This window comes from Dromaius novaehollandiae, chromosome 13 (genome assembly GCF_036370855.1).
Source record: "Dromaius novaehollandiae isolate bDroNov1 chromosome 13, bDroNov1.hap1, whole genome shotgun sequence".
Taxonomy (NCBI): domain Eukaryota; kingdom Metazoa; phylum Chordata; class Aves; order Casuariiformes; family Dromaiidae; genus Dromaius; species Dromaius novaehollandiae.
Genome location: NC_088110.1, coordinates 2,511,039 through 2,518,269, shown reverse-complemented (window position 1 = coordinate 2,518,269; position 7,231 = coordinate 2,511,039).

The window sequence follows — 7,231 nt, the reverse complement described above, 5'->3', positions numbered from 1 at the left end:
GGCCCCGGCGCGGCGGAGCGAGCGGAGCCGGAGCCGGAGCCGGAGCCGGTGCCGGAGCCGGTGCCGGAGCCGGAGCCGGTGCCGGAGCCGGTGCCGGTGCGAGGCGCGCGGGGCGGCGCAGGGGCGAGGCTGGGCACGGCCCCCGCGCCGGGCCGGTTCCTCCCCTCGCCGGGCCCGGAGGGAGGGGAGGGGGCCGGCGCCGGGGCCGGGCCCGGGGGCGCCGGGCGGACAATGGGCCGCGCGGGCGGCGGGGAAGCGCGGGGATGCGGCGCTGCCGGGCAGCAGCGGGCTGTGCAGCCGGGGGCCGCAGGAGCAGGGGGCCGGGGTCCCCAGCAGCAAGGACAGCCATGGCCCTGGGGGTCCCTGGGGGCACAGGGCAGTGCCGGTCAATGCACCTGGGGGGGACACGGGGCAAGGGCGACCTGTGCAACTGGGGTCCCCAGAGCGGGGCCCTGATGCCCAAGAGGCCGAGGGGTCTCAGGGAGGGGGGCGATGATGCCTGAGGGGTCTGGGGGGGGGGGGACAGGAGTGGGGGGTCTATGGCTGGGACAGTGATGCCCCCCAGCCCCACAGATGCTGGAAGTCAGCTGTTTGGGGTGGAGCAGGAGGCTGGGGGGTAGCTATGTGGGGCAGGCAAAGCCAGGAGCTGGGAACACCACCATGGGCCTGGAGAGCTTTGGAAAGGGCCGGGCCCACAGCGACAGAGATGCAGGATGCAATCCTGCACAGGGCATGGAGGCCATTGGTCCCCCATTCTGGTCACGCTGGTCGGGCCATGAGCCTGCCCCACTGGGGCCACAAGCTCTGTGGGGCAGCTGGTACATGGTGGTTCACCCACCACCCTTTCCAAGGTGCCCAGGTTTCTAGGGGCGCTCCCAGGGTGGCAGGGTACGAAGCAAGGCTGTGTCCTGAATTAGGAGAGCTGGTCCAGCAAGGACAGAGTGCCCCAGCCTGCCCAGAGCGCTCATCCCTGCTTTCCTCTGCCCTCAGCCGTGAGGAACTGAGCTGGGCCAAGCCAGACCTGCCTCTTTTCCCTCCTACATACCTGTTTGATGGGATTTTAATTTGTTTTTCCACAGTTCAGAACACAACAGCCCCCAGCCCGAGGTTGCCTGACTAACTGTGCAGGACATCCTATTCAAAACCCCAAACTGGCCCTCTCCAGAACACCTCTCCATGGAAATTGCTGAGGACCCTTAAACCTCCCTTCGGTGGTCTTGGTTCCCCATCAAACCCAGCCCCATGCTGGGCTCATATGGGAGGATTTGGGAGTCCTGCTGCAGATTGCTGCCTGGGGCCGGGACCGCTGACTGACCTGGTGTCCACGGTATCACTCGCTCCCATCCCCTGCTACGCATTTTTCCCTGCATTTTCCAGGCAAAAGATTTCATGTCTCCATCGCAGATGCTGTGTGCACGAGCCAGGGACTGACCCTGATTTATCCTGGATTTGAGTGCTGTTTACTTGTCAGCAGGGGAAAGTCAAGGTTTCCCGTAGAATGAGTGAGGCTCAGGTTCTCATGCACCAGAAGAGGTCCATGTGAGATGCTGCAGGAGGGTTGGGATTTTGGTGATGGGACCTCAGCCCCGGCAGTCCTGGGGGACCAGTCCTGGACACAATCTTTGGAAACATGCTCTAGGTGACCCTGCTTGAGCAGGGCGGTTGGACTAGATGATCTCCAGAGGTCCCTTCCAACCTCAACCATTCTGTGATTCTGTGACGAGCAAGCAGCAGGACCAGGCTGGCATCTGGAAGGAGATTTCTTGGTGGTCTCTGTTATCACCAGCTAAGGGCCTTGGGAGTGGTGCTGGCATCTTCAGGGGTCAGTCCAGCGGATCGTTTCCAGCCTTGTTAGCACCACCCTTAGTTGGAGATCTCAGTTTGCCCCCCAACCCTAAATTCCCGGGACACAGCGGATGCCCATGGGCTGCTTTGGCAACTGTACCAAGTCTGGTGTCCTAGACATCTGCCTCATCTCCCCCCGGCTGAGCATGGTGGCCAATGTATCTGTCTACTTCACGACACCTTTCAGTTATGGGCACGTCTCCTGGCCGCAGGCAGTGCACAGCTTGTCCCACAAACTCCTGCTAAGGGGCTGGAAAGATACACACTGCTGATACGGACATTAATTTCCATCCCTGGTACATCTGTTTTAACAGCTTGTCCTTGGCTTTTTGGATGGCAACCAGTTTTCAGCTGATTTCAGCCTCTCCCATTGAGTCACCAAGAGCTCTGCATCCCAGGCTGCATTCACCTTCTCACCTATGAGGCAGAAAAAAACCAAGGGGGCAGGGAAGGGACCATTTAACCCCCCTCAGTTGGAAGCCAGACAAGTACGTTGCACTTGTGAGGGTCGGCTCTTCCCTACCTTCGGAGCTGTGTATCACCCCCATCGGGTCCAGCAGCCAAGGGCTTCCTCTGAACTAGGCAGGGTCAGATTCGGATCGTCCTCACCCAGTGCAAAGCCAAATCTACTCTTCTGATTGCCAGGGCTTTGTACCAGAATAAATGGTTTTCACACTGGGGATTTATCCTGTCTGCATCAAGTCCAACATTGTCAAATAACGGCTTTTAGATGGCTACCTTGTCAAAGGAGCCAGCCATGTGGCTGAAATAATTGCACAATTAATTAGGCCTGGGAAGAGCGCAAGCTCTCCATGCATTAAGCTGGAGACAGCGGTGCATAACCCCACGCGAGGGTTCACAAACCACCTGCTGATGCATAGCCGCTTGCACCCTGAATTGTGTGTTTAAAGGGAAGCGAGGGAGTTTTACAGCATGGATTTTTCCACATTGTTTCTCATTGTGCTTTTAATACAGGTCAATGTGGCATTTTCCACATGGCTTTGCACTGTGCTTTTAGCTCAGCCATGCGACACTAAACTAGTCGGATAAAGGTCTGGCTCCAGAGGCAGCCTCAGGGAGGTCACAGCCCTGAACGGGGGCTCCCCAAACCTGACGGGGGGTTAGAGGGTGTCACTTGGAGACCTGTGACGCTCCCCGACGTTCCTACCCCCTGCCTTGCCACTCACTGCCAGACACTGCCTTGGCACACGTGTTTCCCAGAGTGCCGGCGGTCTGGCAAGGCCCCAAGGGGCCCTTTGCCCAGAGCTGTTGCTACCAGACCAGATGTTGAAGTTGGGCTGCAGCTGTCTGAGCAGCATCCTGCAAGCTCTGGCCATCAGGACACAGCCCCGAACCTTGGCCCCTCAAAGGCACAGGAGTTTATGCGGCTGGTGGTCCGAGGAGACGAGCCCAGCTCTGAAGGACTGTGGGTGGCATGTCCGATACGCCCTCAGCAAACCAGGCAGGCAGATGTCCCTGCAGCCCTGAGCACTGTTAGCAGCACGTGGGGACACGCGAGGCTGCGCTCCCTGCAGCGAGCCGTCCCCGCCGTGCTGCTCTGCGACGGGGTCCTCATGTGTGTCGGCAGCCGGCCATCGGCCTCTCCAGCGTGGTCTGGCTGCCCCAGTGCAGCTGCGACTCCTTCCAGTTCAGCCCGAGGACTTGGGCCGGGGTGGTCAACGGCGTCTGCAAAGTCCAAGCGGCCCAGGGACACCTTGGATGTGCAGCGAGCGGGCTGCAGCGTGCCGAGCATCTGCCTCGGCCACAGCGGGCTGGGAAGCCGGGAGGTGGGAGGAAGGAGCCAGCTGCTACAAGGTGAGTCAAGCCTTGGTCATAAGCCCGACCGTGCTCCCTCTACTCATCAGCGTAGGAAAGGCTGCAAGAAACTCGGTGGCGCTCGCCAGATCTGAGCCTCTGCCCTGCCTCTCCAGGCATTAACTCCCTCACGCGGGGCCAGCCTCCACCCTCCTCCCACCGCGAGCAGAGGGGGCCGAGCCCGGCGGCACGCGCATGCAGCGGGAGAGGCTATTTTAAGCCCCTCTGAGTGCGATATGGACCCCGCTGCCCCGGTGGTCTGGTGTGTTTTCCAAGGACACACCCTGGCCAACGTCATTTTGCAGCCCCCTCCTTCCCCGGTGCATCGGTTTACTACACCGCAGGCAGAGCAGAGTAATTTTCCACGGCCCCGCCGATGCCAGCGGCAGCGCAGGGAGCACGGGAAGAGCTCTCTTCATCGATGCAAAAGCAGCAGCTCCCGTCTGTCCCGCAGCCCGAGCGGCTCTGAGTCACGGCTCCGTAGCAGGCGCTTGCTGCCGCGTCCAGAACGGTGCAGACAGCGATGATCCGAGCGCACGGGCCCGGATCAGACCTGCCGTGAGCCGCTCTGACCTGGATATAGCGATGGGGGCTACAGTTTTCCAGGGGTTAAGTGCAGGAGTGGGGATGGGGGGGTTCGCGCCGTCTACCTGTATCCTTAGACTGAGCATCACTGCAAGCCGAAAGCATCCGTGGGGCCGCCTAAGGATTTCACAGTGCTCCGCACTGCCCGGCCTCTTGCAGGATTTGTCAGCAGGGAAATCGAGGCACGGAGAGCCTGGGCCCAGGAAGGGGCTGCCAGGCTCACAGCCTTCTCCGGAGACCTCCTTACAGCCGCTCCGCTTTTGGCGTGGCGCGGCGGAGACCACAGCAGGCGGCCGGGAAGCGGGAGCAGAGATCGGGATTCTGCCGGAGCCACCGGGAATGAAGCAAAACCCCAGCGACCGCCCCAATGTCTCCCACTGCTGCCGCTCCCAGCAGGGCCCAGCTCCTTCCCCAAGAGTCACCGCTCTTAACCAAGCCCGATTTGAGAGCAACGGGCTGCCTTCCTAGCTGAGGTCCCAGCGTTCGAGCTGCCTGACCCCACCGTGCCTGGAAGCGGGGGGCCCAGGGGCCCTTCTCCAGCCGAGGTAACGAACCCAGCGACGCCAGTGCTGGGAGAGAGGCGATGGCAGGACATGGGCACCGGGGCCCTTTTGTTTCCGCAGCTCTAGGAGAAACCTCGGGAGGTTTAATGACAGAGTGAAGGCACTAAAACTCTAACGAAAAGGCTCCGGCGCGGCCCTGCTCCTCCAGCAGCAGTCGAAGCCCCCGGGCTCGGACCACGGTACCATTTGCGTATGCCCGAGTTGAGCTGGGACCCATCACCCCACCCGTTGCGGGGCCTCCGCTCTCCCCATCCCCTCAGATCTTGCTCCCACAACAGCACCCGGGTGAGCGCCTGGCCCCTCCAGCAGTGCTGCTGCCACCGGGGAGATTTAACCGAGAGAGGAAATGGGTCCGAAGCCAAGCTCCGTGGCAGGGCAGGGTTTTGAAGCAAGCTCTAGGCTGCCACCCATGCCCTGAGCTGCCCACTAATTTGGGGGCAGCAAGAGAAGCAGCTCAGGGTGGTTTTGACATCTCCCCGTGGCCCACAGGCAGATCCCCTCTGCTCGCCCACCGCCGGCGGGCGCAGGGCTGTCCCCAGCGCGACGGGTGCCAGGGGTGCGCACGGTGAGACACTCAGCTTCGTCTCGCCCCGGCCACCGAGAAGATGGGGCAGCTCCTTCCCGACACCCCTCGGACCAGCCGGAGCCCCAGCAGCGGCTCGGGGCTGCGTAACGACCCCGGGGCTGCGACAGGCGGCTGCAGGGCCAAAGTCTGCAAACGGAGAGCAACCCGGAGGGCGAGCGTGCCGGCGGGGAGGAGGGCGTGCGCCCAAAGCGGCGGTTTCCCAGCAGATAAAGCATGAAGGTCGGGCTTTTCAAGGTGCATGGGCCGGCGCCTTCGATCCGCCTGTATTGACGGGTGTAACGGCATTACGTAACACCGCGGGGCGCGTGCGGTCCGGCTACGACGCGCCGAGCAGTCAGAGGGCTAAATTTAGCCTTGGTTGCGCGTGAGTGTGTTGTTTTTATTGCTGCCCTTAAATAAAGACATTGTTTTGAGTGTGCAGCTCCCAGTCCTGCCTTGCTCTGCCTTGGACCTTCGAGGGGCTGTTTTGGTGGAGGTGTTCCGGGGGGAGAAGTGAGGGAAATCAGCCCCTTTGCCAAAAAATGCCCTGGAGCCATCGCTCAGAAATCAGCAGCTGCCAAGGCACAAAAAGCAGGTGAAAGCATCCCCTCGGTGCCCTTAGGGATATGCTTGTGCCGAGATGGAGGTGTCTACGGAGTGGTAGGCAAAGGACCACGGAGACCCAGCACCTCTACAGCCGTGGCCACAGCGAGAGGGGTACCAGGCTGGCAGCGGTGCCAGAAAACTGGCTGTTGGTGACAGGCACCGTGCTGCATCCCAACCTCTTCCCGCCCCGGGCAGGAGCGATTTGCGCCGGCTTCGCACCCGCAAGGCAGCAAAAAGGCTGCAACCCCAAATGCTCCACCCAGGGCCCAAATCACCAGAGCCGCTGGGGAGCTCTGGGCATGTGCTCAGCTCCTGGACGGCCTCGGTGCCCCCAGGACCGCCAGGTTTCGTGCAGAGCAAGGGGAGGCTGCAACATGCTGCGGCCAGTGCACGAGCCACGGCTTGGGCTGCGGGTAGCGACAGGTAGACGCCAGCCACGCCATCTCCAGCCGGCTGGGAAGAGGCGATCATGCGGGGAGCTCGGCATCCTTTCCCAGAGCGCGGCCCATGAGCCCGGGCCCCGGACATTGCCTCTGCGACCCGGCGCGGGGCATCTCATCCAGGCAGAGATTTTCCGGGCCGCGGCTGCTGCCCGACCTCAGCACAAAGCATGCGCTCGGGCTGGCAGGCCGCCAGCCTCGCCGGCCACCTCCTTCCCTCGCAGCGCAGGGCTAGCAGTAGTTTTCCATCCTGGCTGCGAGCTCTGCCCCGGCCCCAAGGCCCTAATGAGAGATTCTTCCGCTAAGTCCCTCTAATAGGGTTGGGCCCTGTTCAAGTTTCTCTCTTCATTAAGACCCCGAGTGTCTCCCTTTGCCACTCAAGTCGCTGGCCCAATTCTGCAGGGACGGCTGCTCCTCCCAGCCCCTGCTCCTCCCTGCACTTACACCCCTCCGTCTCGGGGAAATAGGAGGATTTTAGTTTAAAAAAAAACAGAAAATACCTCCCCCCCAAGCCTGCCAGGAAAAATTCCCATGGGTCAGCTGCATTCTTGGGGTAAAGGCTTTGGGGCGAAGCCAAGAACGAGGCAGCCCAGGGGACTTCGCTATCAGCTCGTTTCCAAGCCTGGCTCTAGCCTGGCACATCTGCCTCCAATTCAAGGCCTGGATCCACCAGCAGCATAAATCAGCCAAGCGCATTTTGGCTACGGCAGAACAAGGTTGATTTATACGGGGAGGGATCTGGCCCTGGAGCTCAGTACGTCAGCAATGTGTGTGCCTTCATAAATAATAGAGTGATCTCACGAGCACTTGTG